Source organism: Micropterus salmoides, unplaced genomic scaffold, assembly GCF_014851395.1.
Source record: "Micropterus salmoides isolate LMB-PRFRI ecotype aquatic unplaced genomic scaffold, ASM1485139v1 Ms_hic_scaffold_3227, whole genome shotgun sequence".
NCBI classification, from domain to species: Eukaryota; Metazoa; Chordata; class Actinopteri; order Centrarchiformes; family Centrarchidae; genus Micropterus; species Micropterus salmoides.
In genome coordinates this window covers 1-25,501 of record NW_024042515.1, presented here as the reverse complement: position 1 = coordinate 25,501, position 25,501 = coordinate 1, and the positions used below count along the sequence as shown (strand labels likewise).

General features: G+C 41.8%; 1 pseudogene; it reads left to right on the top strand.

The window, feature by feature from the left end:
* Positions 1-680: 680 nt before the first annotated feature.
* LOC119884160 lies at positions 681-25,071 on the top strand (annotated as a pseudogene).
* The last annotated feature ends 430 nt before the right edge of the window (positions 25,072-25,501 follow it).

The following is a 25,501-nucleotide window of genomic DNA, read 5'->3' as shown; positions in this document are numbered from 1 at the left end:
TATAGAACACCTGACCCGAACAAGGTTGTGTTTATTTGCTTCTGAATTTAACTTTTCATTTGCAAGAGGAAGAATGTGTTGTTTCTTCTTTTAAAAGTTACATAACCACCACTTTCAACATATCTATTTATTTAACAAATAGCAACTTTAAACTACAGGCTTGAGGCAGGATTCGTAGCCAAGTGAGGCTGTTGCCATCTCAGGCACCACAGCCTACACGTTTGAAGTTGTGAACGGCTATACTTTTTGTTCCCTGGACAGTTCTACAGTCTGCACTGACCCGGTAAAAGAACTTTTAAGTATGCTGCTCCATCTTCCTGCAACCCTCTGCAGTTAGATATAAGACTGCAAAAATAAACAAAGGTTAATAAAATAAAAAAAGTTTAAAGTTTGTTCTCAACTGATTGCCAAAATGTTAAGTTTATGTTAAAATTTAGCCTTATTATTACAACAACTATAAAGTTTTGGAGTTTACATAACCCTTTAACACAAATACACCATTCTTAATTAACAATTTCAAAACGGTGTGTATGCAGCACACCTGACCTGCCAATCAAACGGGTTGCCGCGCACGCGAGAACGCGCACAGCAGAGGAGGATAGAGAGCGCGAGAGAGGACAGACAGAGGGAGAGAGGATGCGACCAGTGTTGTAGACAGCCTGTTTACGGATGCTCGAATGTAAGAAATCTTTTCTTCTTTTAAATCGTCTTCCAAGCTCGTCTGAAGGCTCCGGTAAGTACCGAGACTCTCCGAACTAAACACGGATTCAGTTATCACTCCCATCAGGGGAAGAATGACGAGGCATCGGAAGTTGCAGGTGCACGATCCTCATAGGAGACGTTTTAATTAGTAAACCTAACAGAATTAGGTTTTAAATGACCATCATAAATCCGTTCCTGGAAATCTTTTATGTGCAAGTCAGTATGTCAGAGAGTTGGAGCTTTAAAACAAAGGGGAAAAAGAAGAGGGTTTTCCAGTTGGCTTTCTATAAGCTTTCTAAATGACGTCAGTAATTTCGATTTTCAAAAAGTGTTGGAGAACAGTCTGATTTATGCCAGCAGGAATGCCATGAATGAAGTCTACTGTATGTGTGAGTGGGCGACAAAAACACAGGACTGTTCTCTGACATTCCCCCCCCCCCCCCATATACACTCTTACTATGTGGACAGAAGCATGCTTTAAAGCCCAGAATGCAATTATTTATTAAAGTTACTGTATTTTTTATTATCACAAATTCTCTTTTTTTATAAGCTTCCTGATTTCCTTTACTGCTGCTGGCAGATAGGGGTGACTGTTGATGTAATGTAATACTTCCTGCCTTCTGAAATAAATGGAGAAGACACACTCTTGGCCATGATATACTGATTTGCTCGCCTCTCTTTTTACCCAGTTTTCTCTCCTCACAGCGTCAGCTATTTTGTTTGAAACCTCACTCCCAGCTTCCTCAAACAGACCTTTTCGTGGTAAATGTCAGTGTACTGCTGGAAAGGCTCACTCTCTCAGCAGATATTGACTTTTGAATCTCTCTTGTCTCTTCAGGTGAAAAGATGGGGAATGGTTCAATGAAATCAAAGCGTTACAAACACACAGACGGCTCAGCTGCTGCTTCCAACAGCCGAGCTCATAAAGATAACGGTGGTGGGTTCAAAAATGTGTCCCTGGAGTCCCTGAGGGCCCGAGTGGATGAGCTGGAGCGTGAGGGCAAGAGGAGGGATGAGGAACTTTGTGCCAAAGACCAGCAGATCAAAGGTCTCCAGGAGCAGCTAGCCAAACAGACGCGAGCTCTGGCCGAGCTGAGCGAGGAGCTGCAGAACAAGTGCATCCAGCTCAACAAGCTGCAGGACGTGATGAAGAACCAGAGGGGAGCATCTGCAAGTCTGGCTCCAGGCCCCCTTCCATCAAAACCAGTGGCAAGAGCAGCCCCAACCTCAGTGTTCGCATCAAGGAAACCCTCAATAGAAGGAAAGGGGCTAAAGCTGGGGTTTCGGCTGAGCCTACATCCAGGACCTACGACTCCAGCAGCCTTCCAAAGTTCTCTTTCGAGAAGGCTAGAGTACCAAAGGATGCAAGGTGAGATGTTTGTCTTTAGGGAGGTGCAAAATACAATTGGAGGAGGAATATGGCCATGCACAATGCAGTTAAAGGTTCATGATAGCCTCAGGCTCAGTCCATCTCAGCCAGGTGGAGGAGAGTAAAAATGCAAGCAGCAGAAGGAGTGGGTGCAAGGTGGGCAAGAAGCTTTTAGCGTAATGACATGCAAAAAAGCAACAGTTTTCAGTCTAAGATTTTTTTTTCGGCGGCTGATCAGTGACTTTTGGTGCTCTGCGCTTTAGCTCAGATAAAGGGAAATAATACCACAGTGTGCAGTAATATTTTATGCTGACAACAGTTTATGTTGGGCCCTTTCATGTTTCTACATGGCAGTGCCCCCGCGCTCAAAGCCAGGTCCATAAAGAAATGGTTTTCCCAGTTTGGTGTGGAAGAACTTGACAGGTCTGCACAAAGCCTTGACCTAAACCCCATCCAACACCTTTGGGAAGAACTGGAACACAGACTGTGAGACACAGACCTGATCACCCAACAACAGTGTTAGACCTCACGGATGCTTTTGTGGCTGATATGGGAGCAAATCCCTGCAGCCAGGTTATAAAATCTGAGCCGGGGCAGCAGCAGATTAATGCCCATGATTTTAAAATATGGTATTCAACAATAACAAAAATAGGTGATTTTTGGGTATCCAAATACTTTTGGCCATTTAGTGTCGATTTGCTACTGTCATGAAATAAAAAAATGGCCTTTTCAGTTTTGAAGAGATTATGTATTTACAACTACTGGCAAAAATAGACAAATGGTATTATTCTGTCATTTATTACCTACAACAGTGATTATCTCTGTACCAGCAGGTATAAACATAAATCTTAATTTCTTTCCAATGAAAGAGGAGCTCCAAAAACAATTACCTTTCTCCTAACTATTATTTCATTGATTTAGTCTAACCATCTGTCTTACACTATGTCTCACCCGACAGGAAGTATATCAAATTAAGGAAGTAACTGGATCTCAAAGTGCTGCCTCATGGGACGTTATTGCTTCATGCTTGAAGAAAGGACATTGAGGATCATTTAGTTCGAAAAAAATCTCAAATCTCAAGGTCCAGTATGTAATATTTAGATAGATCTACTGACAGAAATGCAATATAATATCCATACCTAGTATGGAAGTAGTAGTAGTAGTAGTAGTAATATTTGGCGGGTTTATCAGAAGTAAGAAGAGACAAGAAATTTGGACAAATCAAGGACTACATGTAGGGCTGGGCAATATGGCCAAAATATTTATCACGATAAAAAAATGTCATACATTCCGATATCAATAATTATCACGATAAATGTCAAATCATTATGTCTTTCAAGTTTAAAGGCTGATTTTTGCTCCTGAGTGAAAATTGAAGAAACCAGAGTTAATTGTATGATTAAACGTTTCTTTTTGTGGTCAGAACGTGATACTTGATGCCAAACAGTGGATCACTTCACAACTCTGAGGTAGAACATTCAAAAGTATTATGATAAAATCTTTTCTGAAAAACTATGATTAGTAAATATTTTTTTCAATCCCTTTTCCTTAACAAAAGAAATATCTTAATAGAAAAATTAAGTGCTAATTCGTTTGTGATTCAAGTGAATTAAATCAAACATTTATCGATGATATATTGAAATTTTTTATATTGTTATTGAGGAAAATTATATTGTGATAATTATCATTAGTGTTTTATTGCCTGGCCCTAACCACATGTTTTATTTAGCACAAGAGCCGACAGAGTGTGTCCCTCGAGGCTTCTCCTGCGTGCTTGGAAAGGGAGGGTGAGCGGTGACTGACGGTGCATTCATGTGGTGTGGAATAATCTGATTTTTTTCATCCTTAAATCTTTATTGTAAAAAGAGAAATACAGTGTACATAGGACACAAGTATACAGAATATTACACAAATATATAAGAAGACACAAATAATAAAAATGTTGCCGGGGTAGTCTATATTATATAAATATATTAAAAGAGGACCATATGTTGACAGTTTTCACAGCCTTTTTGTTGTTGGATTTATTTTAAATAGTAGTTAGTTAAATGATTTCCTTTTGTGTCCATTTTAACCGTGTTTATTGTTGCGCCGTAGACGGAGTCAGTGGATTTTAAAAATCCACTGCGCATTCCTGAAGCGTTCCAGAAGCGTCCTAGAAGTGTCCCAGAAGCGGCTCTCCGCTCCGCTCCGCAGAGAATAGGTAGCAGGTCTATTTTTGCCGCTAGCCGCATCAAGCAGCACAAAGATCGAACCTGGCAGGAAGTCAGACAAAGATAAAATAAAACACCATGTGGTAAAACAACAATAAACACAGTTAAAACTGACACAAAAGAAAGTTATTTAACTACGTAGCCTACTTAATCATAGTAGAAGCACAAAATACAAACACTGATTACCAAATCAACAAAATCTAAACATCAAAATCAGACAGGCAAAACGCTCTCATTCTGAAATGCTCTTTGTGGGAAATGCAGCCTGAAGTTTACGGAACAAAACGGGGTCGCATAGAGCTGTGAAGAAGGTAGTAGATGCACGAAAATGACAAATTAATAACAAGTCAATAACGTGGGGCAGGCTGCATGCTCCACTGCTGAAACGCTTCTGAGACGCTTCCAGCGGACTTTGACGCCGGTCTATGGACGCATCAAAACCGTGTCTCAGTCGTAACATCCCGTAGGCGGAGTCAGTGGATTCATGAACACACACTGAAGTCAGAAGAATGTCTTCACAACTTCAGAAATAGGACCATCCGAGGAGTACGTGAATGCACAGTGAGCCACTCGTTGTAATTCGCAACCATCACCACTAGATGCCACTAAAACTTACACACTGAACCTTTAAAGAAGCCATATTCTAAACTAAGATGTATATAATATTAAGCTTGTGTCTGATTATTCTCGTGGCTGTGAGCACGCACCAAGGTGTATCCACTGAAACAGGATTATTTTCTGATAATTTGCCTGTAATACTGTAATAATACTGTAATACTGCTGTGTGTTGAATGCCAAGACCTCCAGCAGGTGACTTCAAGGTCCTGCCCTGAACACACCACACAGAGCTCTTCTCCATCATATCATAGCCCTTGAACATTTGTGATAACCTTGCTTTGAGTCATTTCTATTTTTCATGTAAAAAATATTTAGACAACAATGACTGCAAGTTTGTTTTGTATATCTAATATGTAAGGTGATTTATGGTGATTTTTTAAGTCACATGACCAATGATAAATGGTAGGATAAGAGCTGAGTGACATGTGCCCTCCTTAAAGTGGTGAATTGTAATTTTTACACTTTGGGTTTTGTATGGATAAAAACAAGAAAAAAAACATATTTAACATATTAAAGGAGACTATTATACTGCATTTCCAGTCCTATATTGTAGTTCTGTGACTCCTGTGTGGCAGCTTTGCATCAATCAAAGTTAAAATCAAATTTTCTATCTTATATAGGCCCCATATGTAGGCTTTCATTTCAGCCTCTGTCTGAAACAAGCTGTAGATGCTCCTGTCTCTTTAAGGTCCCCTCTCTCAAAGCCCTCTGTATTCTGATTGGCCAAGACCTGAAGTCTGTTACCAGGTTGTTGCTGTCACTGAGCGGTACAGACAGAGCGTTGACGTGCGGAGCAAATGACCATATATGGAACACTGGCTCTGTGTAGCTCCTTGTGTCGTAGAACGGAGCAGTTAGTAGAAAAAACAGTTCAAAACAGAGTGTTCAGAACAAGAGGAAATCTGAGGATTTGGCTCACAGGGATTTCTTTTAAATAGTTTACCCTCATTATTTGAAGCTTTGGCCATGTTTAACATGAACATCTGACATTGTAACATTGTAGATGGGTCATAAAATATGGAAAGGCAAACAACACCATTGCTTTTTAATTAACACTCTGCAGACGAGTCAACACATGCGGCCCACATCACTTCAACAGCTCTCTCCTCTGATTGGACGTTCAGTGCTTTTGTTCTTTTACTGTAGTAATGTAGTAAATGAGTGCAAACACAGCAAGTCTTGAGAGCTGAGCTTATTTGTCATTTTAAAACAACCTGGCAAAGAAAAAGCCATGTTTGTTCTGGTGGGCTGACAAGGTGAAGAGCGATCCATTAGGATCAATCCAAAGGTTGAATGTTCTTTAATGTGTGCGCCCCCCCCCAGTAGTAGTAGTCTTGTTTGATTTCACCAACATGAAAGCCAAATTGCATGTCACAGCAACTGTTCTTTGTATTGTACAACATAAATACAGCACTCTGCAGTGAATAAATGTGAGCATGCAGAGTGTCCATCTCTTAACCTGATCCTCATGTTTAAAACATATGTTGCTAATAAGCCCCGCACGCATATATAACCAAAACTAATGTAAATGAGGCACTCTGGTACCCTCACGCAGACTGGCCCTTGGGAAACAGAATACTCATCTTCTGTGAATGACAGTGTAACATGTTGCAGACTCTGGCAGAGTTGTGACACAGCTAGGTGGGAGGAAAACATGTGAGTTGAAAAATAAAGGGCCGGATGTCATCTGCTCTCGTTTTATAAAGCCCAAAGCGATAATTTATTACACACGATAAGGAGGATAAACAGACCACCCACCACCTGCACCGCTCACCTCTCTGAGCAGCAACCGGGTCTCATGATCTATAGTTAGCATTCAACCGTGGCTCTTAACCTTTTTGGTTTACAACTCCCCAAAGGAAGTGATGTCTTCTTCTTACGGCCTCTTGCTGCAGCTGTTAAAATGCACACCGGTGAACTTTGACAGCTCATGATGATTTTATGTTTTCGCTGTTTCGCTTGATTCATTGACGGAAGAAGCCCAAAGGCTGCGAATAGTCATCTTTTCACAGGAGACAAAATATTTATCACGTAGACTAAAAGCAGGGTGAGTAATGTGGACGTGGGCGCCCTGGTGGCAGCATTGGGAGAAGTACTTAAAAAGTAGCCTTTATGTAAGGAAAACAAGTATCAGACCTACAATGGAAACGTTACTCCATTACTAGTAAATGTTTTACCTCAGTAAAAATGGCCAGAAACTATGAGTAAAACATACTCTAGTATGAAAAATACAAAATGGAAGAACTCACAGTAAAAAACGCTCTTTTGCTTTGCGTGGAAAACATGCATCTCCATTAAAAAAAAAGAGAAGGTATATAGATTAGTTAAAGAATGACAGAAGGAAGGAAAAAAGTAAATTACGAAAGTAATTGATAGGGAGACAGGACGCAAAGTAATAAAAAAATTGGAAAGAACATAATGAAAGAAGGAAGGAAGACAATAAAGTAGTAAAGAAAGACAGAAAAACAATATTCACAAATACGAAAGCTGGATGCAGATTCTTTTCATTTTTGCTGGGGTAAAAAAACATTACATTATTGATCAAAATTCTTGATGATTAATTTCTGTCCATAATTTAAACTATAACCAACGATATGTTAGTAGATATGTTGAATTTAAAATATGTAAAGTAACAATTAACTACATCTGCAGTTAAATATAGTTTAGTTGTAAAAAGAAAAGTCCACCTAGATGGAAACACTGAAGCTGCGGTACCTCTAAACTTCACTTACACTAGGTACAGTACTTGATGTAAATGTATTAGTTATTTCCACCTCAGCCTGCAATGTCCTGCCCAAAGATCTTTATTTCTTTCTGGTTCTCTCTCCTCCCTGCTGAAGGCACAAAAACAAATCTAAAGCAAAGAAATGTGAGAAATGTGATGTCCCACTATAATTATACAATAGCTAACAACCCAGCAACACTCAAAAACCACCAGTTATTTTCACAGCAGAAGTCTCATTTCTAACTCTTCCTCTGTGGCTGTGACAGTGTGAAGAAGCTGCTAACAGATGCCCTGAACAAGAACCAGTACCTGAAGAGGCTGGAGCTGCAGCAGATCAAAGACATGGTGGAGTGTATGTATGAGCGCACCTACCAGCAGGGAGAGTACGTCATCAAGCAGGGAGAGCCTGGGAACCATCTGTTTGTCCTGGCAGGTAGGTTCAGTCCTGTTTGATCTTTGTCTTAGTTTAGTTAGCTTTTATTACGGGAGTATTAAATACACATTGCTGCTGATTGGGTAACACCTCTGACACACCCACCAAATGAGAGAAAACATACCTCGAAGCCCGTTGAGAACTGTTGCACACCATTTTTGAGGAAAAATAAGCAAACCGGTGCAAAATGTTTTGAGATTGAACGTGTCCAACAAAGGTTGAGGTCAAGGGCCACTGGACTTGGTTGAAGAACGTCTCGGGTTATGTATGTAACCCTGTTCCCCAGAAGGGGAACGAGACACTGCGTCGGTGACGACACTATGGGAACGGCCTCTGGGCGTGGCAGGGCTGAAATCATGAATGAAACTACTCCAATCCTATTGGCGTTGCTAGAACGGTAGCATGTGACGGCGTAACTGGAGGCGTATATAGGCACGCCGGCACACCGGACACATTAGCTCTTTGCTATGAAGCAAGGCACTCCAGGCGGGGCGAGGTGTGGCCGACCGACGCAGTGTCTCGTTCCCCTTCTCGGGGAACAAGGGTTACATACGTAACCCGAGACGTTCCCCTTCGAGGGAACTCGAACTGCGTCGGTGACGACACTATGAGAACGAGAATACCCACTATTCCACGCCAAAGCCCCCCCTGCCCCCCCCAGTGTGCAAAAAACCTGTAGGCACGACTAGGAGGAGAGCGCATGGGTGCCGGGTGTAGAAGGAAGGTCCAGACTGTAAAACCGGATGAAAGTGTGAGGAGTGGCCCAGCCAGCTGCCTCACACAAATCCTGGAGCGGAGCGCCTACGAGGAGGGCCCTGAGGCCGCCATGCCTCGAGTAGAGTGTAAATACTCAGTGCTCTGACCAGGCAGAGCAAATGAAGTCTCCCGTCCTCCGCCGTCACATGAGGTGGGGGATGAAACGCCTGCAGCACCGTGACCCTGCCAACCTGGACGGAACCTTAGGGACATAGCCCGGACAGGGGTGCAGGATGGCTCTGACCCTCCCTGGGGCAAACTCCAGGCAATGAGGAGAAACCGAAAGTGCCTGGTGATCCCCCACCCTCCTCATGGAGGTGATAGCGAGGAGAAAGCCATCTAAGGCTTGGCCTCAGCCGACTCCAGGGGTTCGAAGGGGGCCTCAGCCAGCGCTTCGAGAACCACCACCAGGTCCCAAGTGGGAACCCTGGAATGAGTCACGGGTCTCATCCTCCGATTCTGATTCAAATAGGCCACCATCGCCGTGTTGTCGGTCCTGACAAGGACGTGGCAACCGCGGAGAGCGGGCAGAAAACTCCTCAGAGCTCTGAAAACCGCCAACATTTCCAGGCAATTTATGTGCCAAGAGAAATGATGCTCCTCCCAGGAGCCTCTCGCAAAGCGGCCGTCCATGACCGCGCCCCATCCCGTGAGTGAGGCGTCTGTCGAAATAATTGTTCGGCGACAGATCGCTCCCAACACAGGACCTTGGGACAGGAACCAAGATTTCCTCCTTACAGACAGGGAACGAAGGCATCTGCTCGTAACCCATATCAGACGAGCATGGAAGGTCTTCTCCCTCTCCTGGATGCCCGATAGGTTGAGCCACAGGTGCTGCTCCGGTCGATGGCACGGGCCGTCTTTTTCGTAACTCGGAGAGACAGGTCTGTGGCTCTGCGGAGCTCGGCAACGTCCTCCTTAGAGGGGCCTCCTCCCGAGTCCATGTCTTTCAGCAGGTTGGCCTGGTATGCCTGCAAAACCGCCATTGTGTGCAGGCTCGCACCAGCCCGGCCCGCCGCTGTGTACGCCTTGCCCACCAGAGCAGATGTCACGCGACATGGCTTGGTAGGCAGCGCCGGCTCTTTAAAGGACGACGCAAGGCAACTCGTCATGCAAATCCGGGTGTAGAGACCGGCGTGGAGGCGGCGCGCCGCTGTAGGAAGTGCTCATCCAGCTTACTGGCAGCCTGTGTGTCTGGCATGGGCTGCGGCCAATCAAGCTGGAGCTTGCCCACCGCTCGTGTCACCACCTCCAACAGCTCGTCATAGCTCGGCGCTGACTGATGACGTTGCTCCGGTACCTGGAAATCTTCCTCCTCCAAAATGCTGAGCACATCCAGCTCCTCAGAGCTGGACAGCTGCAGCCTCTCCGGGCTCACACCCCGAGCGGGAGAAGCCGAAAAACGGGCTCCCGAACGGGGAAGAGGGGAGTCGGAGCCAGCAGACGAGGAACGGGAAAAAGCCTCAGCAGTCCCGATGCCGTCGGAAATGTCGCGCTGAGAGCGCATCCGGCCGTCTCCGGAGAAAAGAGCCGCACGGGACCTCAGCACCCTCAGGGGCAGGGCCTCGTAATGGCCGCAAGCAGCTCCCTGGTCATGCGGCATCCCCAGACAGGAAACGCACAGGGCATGAGTGTCCCCAGCCGTGATGTTGCGCGGGCATGGAAAGACACACTGCCTGAATTGCTCACCAGCCATCTCTTCTGCTTCTACTTCCAGGTAATCTTTCCGTACTGTGGTAGCTTTCTTCTGCGTAGTCTCAAATATGCCAGAGTGCCTGCTGAATAGAAAAAAGCTCATGTGTCGGTGTGCCGGCATGCTTATATACGCCTCCAGTTACGCCGTCACACGCTACCGTTCTAGCAACGCCAATAGGATTGGAGTAGTTTCATTCATGATTTCAGCCCTGCCACGCCCAGAGGCGTTCCCATAGTGTGTCACAGACGCAGTTCGAGTTCCCTCGAAGGGGAACTGAAGAAGTCTCCTGGATGAGGGACGAAACGTCTTCTAGTATCTTCTCTAGTATCTTTGTTGGATAACTCTGTCCTGGATGACTGAGAACCTTCACAGACAGATTGAACGTGCCCCCACTGACTGTTGGCCCGCCATTAGCCACCTCTGTTCTAAAGGGCAGAACAAGCATATCATGTAGAAAATCCTGGGAAATTATGAGTTGCCTTTCGGCTCTGGGCACGTTTTGCAGTTTTTCTCCATTTATTTGTTGCTCTTCTGCCAACTGTGCTCTAAGACTGCAAATTAACTCATTAACTTTAAATGCTATCTTTTCTCTTCACACATTTCTCTTCACTTTTCACACAGTCGCATAGAAACCACAGTTTGCAAAATCATCACAGACACTGAGTGAAGATTTCATCCAAGAGCCTGGTGCTCACAGTATTCTCAGTGTTGTTTCCAATGAAGACAAATTGTGTTGGCTCATTCATTGTGTGAAAAATGTGGAGGTAGAGAACCTTTGACTCCATAATTAGTCTGAAGTCCAGTGTAAAGAGACACCGTGTTTGTTACCAGGTGCTATAAAAATAGAAGCAAAGAAAGTTGGGAAAAAAAACTGTGATGTAGGTGGAAATATGTGCAATGGTGTTACAGTGTTGCACAATGGTCTCTCCTCCCCAAAAAACATTCTTTCAGTGTGGTGTTGGAAAATTTACAAACCCAAATCTCATGTCTACATCCTGAGGTCATGAATTTGGCCTGAGAAGATATCACTGTAGTCATACCAAGCTTGGATTTGTCACACAAATGATTTTATCTAAGGTGTCTGGATGTCACTGAAAATCTATGACCTGATGTAAACGACAAGCCAGATATGGAGTCATGTTAAGTTTACATTCAGTTTTGTGTATCACTTGATGATTGCAGGTGTAAACTTGATTTAATGATAAACTTGAAAAACTATTTAATGGACTGTGATGAGTGAGAAGTGTTTTCTTTATGGGATTTTGATGATTGTGTGAAGAGTTTAAAGAACACGACATCTTTTGGAGCAGTTGTGCTTGTGCAAATGAAAACACAGTTTGTGTCACGTATTCTTAAAACCAGGCCTGTTGTGCCTAACAATCCATCAAAGAAATAGAGAAAATGACTCAACCTTACTTTTCATCTCTTTATCCACATGTATCCTTTGCAATATGCATATTATCTTACATTTGACTACATTTTAAGTGACCAATTACTGAGTTGAAATAGTGCTGACTGCGGGGTTAGAGGGTCTGAAACTAACAGAAAAATCTCAATTTGGCAGAGTCACCTGCCACAATGGCATGTAGCTGCTTTTATGACTATTTTGGATGTATGTTCTCAAACTTTGCCCTTACTGGCTACTGTACAGCCTCTCTGACCACGAGCCAATCAAATCAAAGTGAAACAGCTGCTCTGCATCCAGCAAGATTTTGACTGGTTCCACTGCTCTACACAGATTAATGGCATCTGAACTTTTGCAAACCTTTATGCCAGTTTGAAAGGTTAACTAGCCTAATGTTCTTCTTTGTGGAAAATGTGGATTATAATTATTTTGGCCAGTTATTCGTAATTCTTGGAAGTTGTATACAATATAAATTCCTCCTGGTTTATCAACTCGTGGCAGGAAAGCAAAAAAGTAAATTTTGGATAGTTATTATGTATTCATCTAGTCACCCAGACACAGTCTTATGAAGTCCATGAATCTTATATGCACCAGTTTTTATAATATAAATATGTATCAGTTTTGACTTATTTTTTTACTTCCTTAATCGTGAATTTATTTACTTAGTTGTTTAATAAATTTTATGTAGATATGTAGATTTAATGGTTGAGTTGGTCGTTTTTTTTTGTTGATATAGGAAACTTACCGCTAACCTTTTAATCATTTATTGGGGTGGTGATGGTGCAGTGGATAAGACAGATCCTTTAGTTTGAGAGACCCGGGTTCAATTCCCCACTGTGATACATCCACTAATGTGTCCCTGAGCAAGCCACTTAACTCCTAGTTGCTCCAGAGGTGTGCAATGCAACCTTTTTGACATAATTAGCAACTGTAAGTCGCTTTGGATAAAAGCATCAGCTAACTGTAAATCTACAGTAACTGGTAGGTCTCGAACTTCACTGACAACTCTCTCAAAGTAACCAGGCAACAGTGTTTTTTTAGATGACCACATGGCCTCTTAACAATGGTTGGTCATCTGCCAGTGTGGTTGGTGGTGAAATGAGCCATTCAGAGACAAAATGTCCTTGCATTAATTCTGCTGCTGGGTGTTACAGTGATTTCTCACCCACCAGGAAAATGCAGCAGTTCAGTAGAGTAACTGTAACAAATGCAGTCCTGACACATCCAGGTATGTCCAAATGTCTTTAGAAGGACGAATTTTCAAGATAAATAATGAAACAGAATCTTAACTCCGATGTTACTCTGAGAAGTAACAATGAATCTGTGACACCAACAAAACTGAATCCAACACAGCTTTTGCTTTTCTGATGTGAATAGTTACTAAGTAATTAAAAAAACTGCTTGTGATGAATGATTATTCACTAGTGAAAGCCCTTGAAATAATCACACAGACGTCAGGAGCCAGTGACTGTAATCTCATTAATGAAGTCTTTAATTTGAGTCATAATTTCTGCAGCAAATGATTTCATTTCAGGGTCACTGACCGACCAATAGCCTAAAAATATGTCTTAAGTTACTCTAACAGTAGGTGGGCACAAAGGGCAGGGAGGAGGCTAATTACGACAAAATTTCACACAAATGTCTAATAGGAAGTATGAAGCGTGAATTATTATTATTATTATTATTTGCGATACATCTGAGAATTTATATTGTAAAGAAGCTCTTAAAATTCACAAAACCTGCAGGTCTCTCTAACACATGATTGCTTTCAGTTTTTTTTTTTTTTACAGACTCTATCCAGTAACCTAGCCTGATGTTCTGTCTTAAATCAAAATTAATTGAATGAAATTTAACTGTCATTCGAATCTGCCGTTAGCACATGTCCGTCTCCTGTGTTTTCATCTGTGTCCTAATTGTGGGTTTAAAAAAACAATTGATTGTCCTCGTTTCATATTTACAGATGGGAAGCTGGATGTGTTTCAACATAACAAACTGCTCACATCGATAACTGTGTGGACCACGTTTGGAGAATTAGCCATTTTGTACAACTGCACACGGACTGCATCAGTGCGAGGTAAAGACTTTTCCTTTTATACAGTAAAGACTAAAACTACCTCAGAACTCAAGATCAGAGTGTACTTTTACATTTTATGCATCGGGCAGAAGCCATTCTCAGATTGCCCTGACTGAATGAAGTAGCAGATGCCAGGTACCAGGTGGCAATAAGCTGTCATCTCATTGGTGACTAAGACCTAAAGCTGAAACCATTGAGCGCAGTGGCCAAGTGTAAAGTGCAAGGTTCGGCATCTTCACTCATTAGGATGACAATGACTCATCCAACACAAATGCCCCTGATCTAATGTTTTAGCCATACCCTTACTCCATGAGAAAGGACATTTCTATCACTGCTTTAGGCTTTTAGAACTACCCATAACCCTTTGCAGATAACTAAAAAGAAAGGATGAATAGCAGTACATAATAATTAATAATTTAGCAGGCACTCACTTGGTAGTTCGTTCCAACAAACACAATTGGTTGTAATTATGGGTAGGAAGCCAGTCAGTGTTTCTCGTCCTGGTTGCTGTGATAGCGGCTCCTTCTGGAGATAAAACTAAATTAAAAAAAATCATTCATTAATTTTATGACACAGAGGAGCAGAATGCATATTGACAGTTATATAGGTGTAGTGGATTCATTTAATTTTGAGGTTCATGGGATGGTGATGGTGCAGTGGATAAGACACATGCTTGTGGTGTGAGAGACCTGGGTTCAATCCCCCACTGTGACACATCCACCAATGTGTCCCTAAGCAAAACACTTAACCCCTAGTTAAGTTAACCCTGCTCTAGAGGCGTGCGACCTCTGACATATAAAGCAGTTGTAAGTTGCTTTAAAAGCGTCAGCTGAATGAATAAATGTAATTAACAACAGCTGCCACCTGATGAATTTTGACTGTGGTAAACGATGGTAGCTACCTTTTGTATTTTCAGCCACAGTGACCAATGAAAATTTGTTTCCCATCCTGTCCGGTACCCTTTAACATCATATTCTCTTATATGTTCCAACGCACCCCTACTCCTAAATGTAATCACTTCTCTGACCTTCATCTGAGTTGCAGTGACTTCTTAAAGTTGAGGAATCACCTGATAGTGAGCGCAGGAGAATCAGCAAGGGTGTGTTGACAAAGGCATTACATGATATCCACAGCTTTGCATTCTGATTGGTTTCACCTCCTTGGCATTTGGAAAGCGCATACCGTGTATTATGTGAGTGCTCTTTGTCCGGGTTTGTATATTTACCCAAGTAATTGACTGGTGGCCCTTGGGGGAGGGACACTTAATTGACCTCAATATTCAGAGTGTACTGGAAAAACCGTGACAGTTTGACACATCTCTCCGAGTGGGTTTTACATGATGACAGACAAAGTGGCAAACTCTTTCATTGCTACCGGTTTGTGTCAAACTTTCACAGCTACAGTACTTCCTCATTGTACCAACAGAAGCATGTCTCAGAGTTTCTGTAGATTTGATGTGACTCACCATCAAGATAGGGTACAAATTTCAGTGTTTTTCCTCGCCTCCTTTGTCCATCTGACAAAAAAAAACAATAGGTAATTACTTTGTGGTGATAGAGGGCTGTAATTACTATAAAATGGGAAGAAAGATAAGGGAAGGGAAAAGAAAATGTTTTTGTTGTCACTCACCATTCCATCATGGTTATCAGTCTACAAGCTTTCTGCGACATGCTATTGAAAACAGTTATGGCTCCTTTAGTATGTACTAACCAGGGACACAGGTTAACCAGTTATTTGTTGAACGGTCAGAACCATGACCATGCCCCACTTTCTGATTGATATAATGGTGTTTTTACAGCTGTGAACAAAGTGAGGACGTGGGCTTTGGACCGAGAGGTATTTCAGAACATCATGAGGAGGACGGCTGAGACGCGACATGAACAGTACCGCAACTTCCTGCGAAGGTTAGCCTCAAGCAGTAACCAATCACGCCACCCAATTAGGAAGTATTAAGAAGTACTTTTTAGAGGACATGGTAGAAATATGGTTACCGAACATCTACATCAAACCAGCTGATAGTTAAGGGTACATAGTGACCACCAGCTGGTAGCCAGTCAACAAGTCACTCTGTGATGTGTTATGTTCATCACTGTACAAATCTATTTGACTGATTATATATAATTAAATAGCAAGGTCAAATTGGGGGCGCTGTTAGACACGATAACAAAATGAAGTTTATCTTTTGAACAAATTTAAATTTGGATAAACTAAGTAGTTTTTCTTACCGCAGCAAAAAGACTGTTTTACCTACATTTAAAGCTGCATTAAGCAATTTTGGACCACTAGGGGGCAGAAAGATTCTAAAACAAACTCATAGCTACAGATTCTTGACACACCACTGGTTATCAAGTGATTGTGGGTAATTTGTTATCAATCAGCTACGTACTCGCACATCTAGCAGGCATATCTTACAGGCACATCTCACAGACACAGGGCAACATGGGATCCTGTTGGAGTTTCGTTTGTGTCCTTCTGATGAGTTGAATATTCATTCAGCTTTTTGGCTCTCTTTTAGTCTGGTTTGGGTAGGTCTCTGTCTACACTGTGAGCTTGGTAATGGAGAGCTGACAGAGAGACGAAAAGAGACCAAAAGAGAATAAAATCTGCATAGAGCTGCAGAGTATGGCAGCAGATATAAAGTCTGAGGAAACAGCCTGACACAGACCCTCTTTTTAGAGGTCTAAAGTATATAAAAGCATGGTTAACACGTGCACTGCCATAAAAATCTTAACTTTAGAAACAGATTAGATTAAGTCTAGATCATATAATTTATCAGTTACATTGTCCTGGTGCATTACTTGATTACAGTGACACAAGAAATATAGTTCTACATGAAAGGTCCCTGGCAGCATGTGTATACTAATTTTATTATAATGTACATGCACAAATTAATGTTCATCATATATGTTTTATCTTTTCTGTCAGTGTTTCCCTCTTGGCTAATCTACCAGAAGACAAGTTAAGCAAAATAGTGGACTGCCTCGAGGTGGTAAGTTATTTTGTCAAACTATCTATATTTCTACTGGAGGGACAATTTGACTTTTGATTGCATTGCCTCGAAATTGCACAACCCTCTGGCAGCTTGAGGGAGCCCCAGCGTTGCAGATAGCTGCTGTCAAAATATCATTACCATTTGGCCATATACCATTACTGCGTGTCAGCATATTTTTACTGCCTCCAGTCGGCAAGACCTTACAAATTACCTTGTTGATGAACAGAGCTGATATTATTCCTGTCATAACCGGGCACTGTATATTGTTACCATAATTATTTGACCAAGGCCCCAGAAAGTGTTTATTCAAATGGGGGGACGAGTGATTTCTTAAAGATGTGCGAGGGACAGGCTTTTGGTGTGAGAACATGCAAGTGTGTAAAAGTGAATGTGTATGTTAGTGTGTATGCTGAAACAGGCAGGAGAAAAGCTTACTTCAATTCGCCTCCATAAGCATTGTATTTCAACAGTGAAAGAGAAAACGGAGCGGAGCTTGTCAGCCTCGGGTCAAAAACAGCCTTTATCAGCGTCTATTCACAATGAAAACTTCAAGGACGTTCTTTGCTATCGTTGGTCGTCTCACTGCTTTTCCACTTCAGGAGAATTTCCTTATTCAGTCATCTCTGATGGAGCTGATTCTGTTGCCCTTTTGGGGGGGGGGGGGCAGCTGTAACTTAATAGTGGTGCAGATGTTCCTCGATAATCTGCCAGATAATATTAAAGCTTCTTGTCAAACAGTGGGGGAATGGAATTTGGTGTGTTCTGGTGTGAGTGTTTTGCCTGTATAGTATGTCTGTGTGTGTGCGTGGGTGTGTGTGTTTGTGTGAGTGGGGATCGGAGTACCTTGCTTTAAGGATTCTCTGTCAGGTGTTCAGTGTGATCTGCAGAGTTGCAGCCTATGGTATGGTAGTCTGAACTCAGCGAAGATATACAAACTAATTTAGGATGCTTAAAATTGCTTTTTTTATGCAGTAGCTTGCTGCTTTGTGACCCCCTTTACTGAGCCAGAAATTTTGATCTAGCAACATGTTACAGCTAAAGAAAATGATGTTTGTCTCAAGAGGCGGATCAATTGTACTTGCTGACATTTTTATTACCTTATTATATTGGAAATGAAATACACATACACACAGCACCCCTTAAATATATCTTATTGTTTGCTAAAATTCTCTAAGACAAACACAGGCTTTGAGAGCTAGATATTAGATGCTCTAGTGGACAGTGTGTCAGTTGGCAAACCTGAACAATATCATTAACGTGCTTTCAGAGAGTGAGCATTTACCGCTGCATCTGTTTGATATAATGTGTGTAATAGTTCAGCACATACACGTAAACCAAGCAAAATGGCAAATTGTCTTTGTTCAGTTTTTGTCTGGATTAATCAAAACAAGGTGTAGGCTGTAGCCTTATATTTAATGGACAGACATGATTGATCTTGCCACAAAGCTCCTAAGCCCATTTCCCAAAATGTCAAGCTTTAAAGTGAGATGATGATGAACAACAGAATAGGTTGTTTGGCGGTAAACGTCACATGATCCATATGACTCGAACAAGTGCTTTCTGATCTGCCACCTCAATGGTTAAGGCCTAGTAAAGTTTAGGCAACTAAAGCTATTACATGTTTAGAGAAAGATCGCCTTCACGGTTAATAGACATTTAAATTGACCGTTGGTAAGAGATGGAACTGTGCACCCAACCAGCAGCAAAACAAAGACTTATTTTTTGCATAAATGGTAGAGGTTGCTTGTCTGGAAACCATAGGTGAATTTAAAAGTTTGACACATTTGGAAATACGGTTATTGGCTTACTGGCTGAGAGTTAGACGCAATCACATGTGGCCGTTAAATATACGTCTACAGCCAGCAGCTGGTTAGCCTAGCCTAGCACAGAGACTGGAAACAGGTGGAAACAGTTAGTCTGGCTTTGTCAAACAAAATCCGCCGACCAACAACTCTGAGGCTCACAAATGAACACGTTATGTCTCGCTTGTTTAATCCATACAAACAGTTGCAGGGCAACCAGCAGAGACTCGGAAGTTACTGTCGATCTATTCCTTCAAGAGTGTGTGTAAGACTGTCATGACCAGGCTCGAAGGCCATGACAAAAAGTGGGAAAGGCCACAGCGATTTAATTAACAAGGTTTATTGTAACATAAGATGATCAAAATAACGCTTAAATTATGGGATGGGTTAGTCAGCAACATCAGTAGTGTAAGTGTGGCTGAGTGATCGTGGTGTAGAGTGTTGTGGTGTTCAAATAAAAAAGAAATACAACGAAAACCAAAAGGTGTAGCTGCTGGCAGGGAGGAGAGAGAGAGATGATCTTGGAGGTGGAGCTTTTATTTCCTGTGGAGCACTGGGAACAGGTGTTCCCGATTGGGGAGGGACCACTGCAATCAGCTCCTCAAACAGAAAACTAAATCACCATTGCAGTACTAACAAATATACAGTCAAGCCACACAGGTGCGTCACAATTAGTACTGTAATTTAGTTGAGTGTACAAAAATGCACAACATATTTTGACCCTCTGACTACATGAGCCACTTGTTTACAAGATTTCTTCACTCTTTGTCCATAAATGCTACTTCTCTGCATATTGGCGATGACTGAATGTAATAACTGTCACTGTCGTATTTCACCCCTTTTTAAATCATTCATGCATGCTCATGTCATAACTCATCTTTCATCCTTGAAGGCAGTTACTGTGCTCGCACAGGACAACCGGCCACCTGGGGGCTGCTGAGGACTGGGGTGGTCTTAAAAATAGGTTTAGTCCTTCCTCTACTTTTAATGTTTCTGTCACTGGAAGCAGAGGGAGACGTGCAGTTGAATATGTGCTGTGACTGGTCGATTGACAGTCGCCAAAAATAGGATGGCTGCAGCCAACATAGCACATGCACACACAGCAGAAAGTGGCTTTGCCTAACACCGACATGAGCAAACCAAATCAGAGCAAGACGATAGTGAAGATACAAAGGGGATATACGTGATTGTTAGGTGTCAAGGTACTTGATGTATCTTGTGAAGAGACATGCTTTTAAGCGTTTTAGTGAAATGTCCTCTTTCTTTCCAGAAAAGGTAAATGTTTGGCTGTCAAATTCTGTCGCTCCCCTGCACAGTCACTGTATCATCCAGACAGTCTTTATAAACAAAACTTTGGCATGTTGTCTCTGCTGTCACGGACGGGTGTTAAACTAGGCTCTCCTGAAGCGTAAACGGGACGTAAACAAGCTCGGACGCTCAAGGAAAATGCCACTTGTGTCAAGAGTTTTGACAGTAAACACCAGGGAATGTTTACGCGTGGCTGCTCTGATTTGTTTGTTCACTTTTCGCCAAAGTCCTCTATAGTCAAATGGATTACAGCCGCTGTCTCAGTGGTGAGAATTTGGCATCTGTCCCAGAGAACATTTCATCCTGGTCACCTTCACTCTTTACACTTCCCCTTCTTCACCTAAAAGCTTTAAAAAAAGGAAGGCGATCCAGCAGCTCGCTGATTCAGCAGCCTGGCTTTAGTACTGTGGTTGGGATGGCGTGTTAGGTTGGGTGTGAAGAGAGAGTGAGTGACAGCGTGAAGTGAAGGAATCTGTTTCTGAATGAGAGCTCAGGGGACTGAGAGAACAAACTGTACATCAGTGTTTAATTCAAGAATATTTGTCATTCAGTTTTATGATGCTCGTAAAACTAAACTAAACATTGAAACAACCTTTCTCAGTCAAGCGTGATCTTTTACTTCTGCACCAACTGGAGTGTGTCGGAGTGTGCAAATGGCCATCTTACCAAGTCTGAGTCTGTGAGTTAATACCATGGCCAGTGGAACTACTTGTGTCTGATTGGCTGACATGGACCTTTATAATCAGATCAAGACAACTCAAGGTTAAAACACAAATTTAAATCAGTGCACGAAAGATATATTTAATCTACAGGCAACCACAGCAACTATACTGATTCTTTAGGCTCTGTGACCATTTAAGTCTCACTGGTGCCAGTGATGACATAACTACAAACAAACTTAAAAAATGCAAGATGATTTGAACAAAACATTTTCTTTTTGCCTGTAACAAGTGGCATATGATATAAGGATGAATACACTCCTGAAAGGTTACTTGACATATAAAATAATGGACTTGGATAGGACTTTGAAATGTGGTCTTCACTTCTACTTTGCTCATTATTTCAAGATATCATATATCAAGGCCACTGAGAATTCTCAATTTGTATTGGCTGGCATTCATTTCTTGTAACAGACAGTAACTGGACACCAAATTCATCATATGACCACGATCATGAAAGGCCCACATGACAGACATTAAAAGCATCATAATTAACATGCACTTTTGACCTATATTTCATGTTTCATTAATCCCATGAGCCCCTTAAATCTCCTCCTGATCAGCAGGATGAGAAGCTCTGAATGAGAAAGCACCATGGATGGCTGAACTCCAGCTCTCACCCCGCAGGGGACTGGCTACCAGGAATCAGACCGGCCGGGTCGATGATTAAATCAATGTAATGCTTCAGTTCTGACTACTGTCCTCCCCCTTCTCACCCCTTCTCTCCCCCTATCCCATTAGGAATACTATGACAAGGGAGAGTACGTCATCCGGGAGGGAGAGGAGGGCAGCACTTTCTACATTATTGCACATGGAAAGGTAACGTATCTTTGTAACATGTAAAATCAACAGGTGGACACACGCACACGCACACACACACACGCACACACACACACACACATGCATATCATTTAGCTTGTAATTTATAACTCAATCACCTGTTTAATAGTTGCAATATATTAAATGTTACTTTGCACAAAAACGTTACTTAATAAGACTAAGCATCTACAGCCATGCTAGCAGCTGTAGCTAGCCGACAGCTAGCGGTGCTTTGTGCTTAATGCTAACGTCGGCATGCTAACATGACAGCATGACAATCCTAACATGGTGATGTTAAGAAGGTGCAATGTTTTCCATGTTCCCATCTTAGTTTAGCTTGTTAGCAGGCGTTTGCCCACTAGCACAAAACACAAAGTGCAGCTGAGGCTGATGGGAACGTCATAAAAGCACAGTATGTAATTATTGCTGCTAGGGGTCTCTCTCATCAAAACAATAACAAAAGACATAGTTTGATGATGTTGTGAAGTAGCGTGGAATCATGGGAGTGTTGTTAAATAATGGTAATGGCGGTATCATTGAAAATCTATCTGCTATGACTCAGGCAGAAATCATGTTCATGGACAAGGTAATGTATGAAAGTTGTATTCATGTTACATTTAGTCACGTTCCCCGACTCCCTTCTTCACTCTCTGTCTCCCATGTTTCTCCAGAAGTTTTAGAAACTTGAGGGGGTAAAGAGGATATGACGCCATTGACAGGCGACCAATTAAAATGCACCTTGAATAAAATTACGTAGTTTAAATATTGCCTCAAGGCACAATTACAAGGTGTTTATTTGTCATTATACGGCAGGTTGTATAACTAAACGGAATTTGTAGTCCCTTCATGCTACACACATGACATATAATTAAGTGTATATTAAAATACGGTACATTTAAAATAACATAAAAACATATAAACAGTTATTTATACATATATACAGACACATTTTTTGTAGGAATCTTTGGAATAATGTAAGTATACTCATCAAAATATATAACATAGGGCTGGCGTTATTAAACATTTTAATGTGGAAATATTATACCTTTAATTAAGCAAATATTTGGTCAATTTGATCAACCTGATGGTGGTGCTAGATGGTTACCAAAATGATTACAATTCATCCTGAGGGACAGACCGACATTTCTGTCCCTAGAGCCACGCTGCTCATAACTGTACTCAGGGAGGAAACTTTACTTTATGGAGAATTAACAACATGCAAATATTCAGTACTTACTAGGAAATTCAGCTAATTATTTTTAAATAGTTTTTGCCATTATTCCGCCTGGTTATGATAAGATGTTACATGGGCTGCACTGCAGAGATTTCCGACAATGACAGTGATTGGGTCCAGAGACGCAAGCCTTAATCCTGTCCTCACAACAATAAAATAAATCTTGGTGTCTCGGTTAGACAATACTGGGTGGCGTCTCTGTTTCGCTGATCAGGATGCTGCTCCAGTCTTTGCAGCTTTACTCATCAGTCAGCATGAATGTTGAATGGCTACAGAAATACCACTACTCCTAAAGACTTGCAGGTCCTGGACTCATTCTTCCTCCATCCCCTTGAATTTGGTTTCCACATGAGCATAAACCAAAGGGCATATGACATATATAGCAGGTGAATCTGTAATTCAATGTAAAGTAATTTCCTGATGACAACTTTGAACAATTAACTTGTTGATTCACTGACGCAAGTGCTTTTAATCATTTCAGAAGTTTATTATATCAGACCCTAATGGTAATTGTTGTGTACCTGACCCATGTCTGAAATCATGCTTGAAGGTTATCATAACCAACAGAAACAAAATACGTGTATTTCACTTCAATCACAGACCACATTTGGCCAATACTCCAACAAATGTTGGTCATTCTGTATATGAGTGTGGGAGGTGTGGGACTATGACAAACTCGCCCGTCTGTCCGTCTGATAAGTCAGCAACCTGACACCAGGGAGCGAGGGGAGATGGAGAGAGGCCAGTGCTGTCCACAGGGGACTTTCAAAATGCCATTATGAGCCGATGTGAGACAGCAACTCCTCAGTGCTAAGCTAACCAGAGGGCAACACATGTTGTATAGGAGGAAGGGGGCTAATACAGGAAATGGCTCTACTACCCTCCACCCCCTCAACTCTGACAGAGCCTGCCACCAAAACAAACAGTGGAAGTGAAGGTCGCTGAGGTCAAACGGGGCACTTAGCTAAAACACAACCCGGCCGTTACGGCTGTGATGTCATTGTGCCATTTCTTCGGCAGGATGATGCCACAAGTGGGATGTTTGACCTCGACCGGGTGGGCCACTTTAAAGCGTCACAAATTAAGAGGAAGTTTCACAACATCCAGGCTGCTGGAGTATTTTGTTGAAAACTGCTGCTCTACATGCAACGGTTTTAGGAACGACAAGCAGAACAAACAGCTGATTAAAACCCTCTTACAGCACATGTGTCTATTTTGACAGCATGTCAAGAAAACATCATCATGTATCAACGCCACTCAATCACTGAGTGCCCATCATGTTCCAATTACTAATATTGAATGTGTCAATTTATTAATTTCTAAGAATAGTAAAATTGAAATCACCTGTAAAAGCTACAGCAGTGAGCTGGAGACACCAGTGTGAAGAAGTTAAATGTGCTTTAAAGATCCAGCTAACTGTGTTGTGCAGGTGAAGGTGACCCAGACCACCGAGGCCCACAAGTTGCCGCAGATCATTAACACACTGCAGAAGGGGGACTACTTCGGGGAGAAAGCCCTTATAAGGTAAAAGCAAACATCGATTACCACCACAGCATTTTTTTACTCTGCTCACGCCTCTTGTTTTGGTAGTCTGGTGGTTTTACTAGTCAAGTCAGGTTACGTAATTTATATATATATATATATATATATATAATATATATATATATATATATATATATATAATACAGGAAAGCAGTGCCTGCTTACCATACCAATAATAATGAGAGGAAGAAGCAGGCTGAAAAAGCTTCTGGTGAATATGCAGCCTTTCCAAATCTGCAAAATAAGGAATTGTGCAATTTAATTTAACCTCATTACCTGTAATCTGCTGAAGGTAGCTGCGTTATTTCTCACTCATCACTGTCAAATTCAATTTGAAAGTAGGTTTTAAAGTAATTTTGGTTGTATCTTCATCACCTTGCTTAAAATATTGAACATATTTCAGGGATCCAAAATGTTTCATATATTGATTCTTTTAAAGGAAAACCAGCTGTGACTGTCTTTAAAAGCTCTTTCTGGATGCTCTTTAAATACAGAATTACCACCTATTCCTAAAATAAATTATCAAAACCGTGGGCGGAGTCAGAATGTGTGTTTTCATGTATGTGACGTACATCTCCCTGTCTCTTTCAGTGATGACGTCAGGTCAGCTAATATCATCGCTGAGGAGAATGGGGTGGAGTGCCTTGTCATCGACAGAGAGTGAGTATTGTGACATTTGAATTGTAGTTTTTCTGTTTGGGAAATTAACACCCACAAAATGTTATTCCTTCAGTGACAGAAGGTTATCAAGTATCACATTTGATTTACAGTTATAGTATAATGAGATCATTTTGTTTTTCCTTTCCTGCCTATGTCATGTTGTAACTGAATGTGGTTATGACAGAAAATTATAAAATGTTTTGTGTGGTGACCTACTGAGACTGAGCAAGATTTGTTTTTGTTTTTGTTTTTAAAATATCATCATGAAGCAAATGTTGGGTGAGTTTTCTTCCACAATCAGTTCTGGAAAATGCATGAATGCCAGCTGAAAGTGGCCGTTTGAGTAGGCCCTCGCATTAACACAACCTAATGTGATGATTAGGAACATACAATTGGGTACTTTGGTATCTATCAGCTGCTGTCGGCAGTGTGTG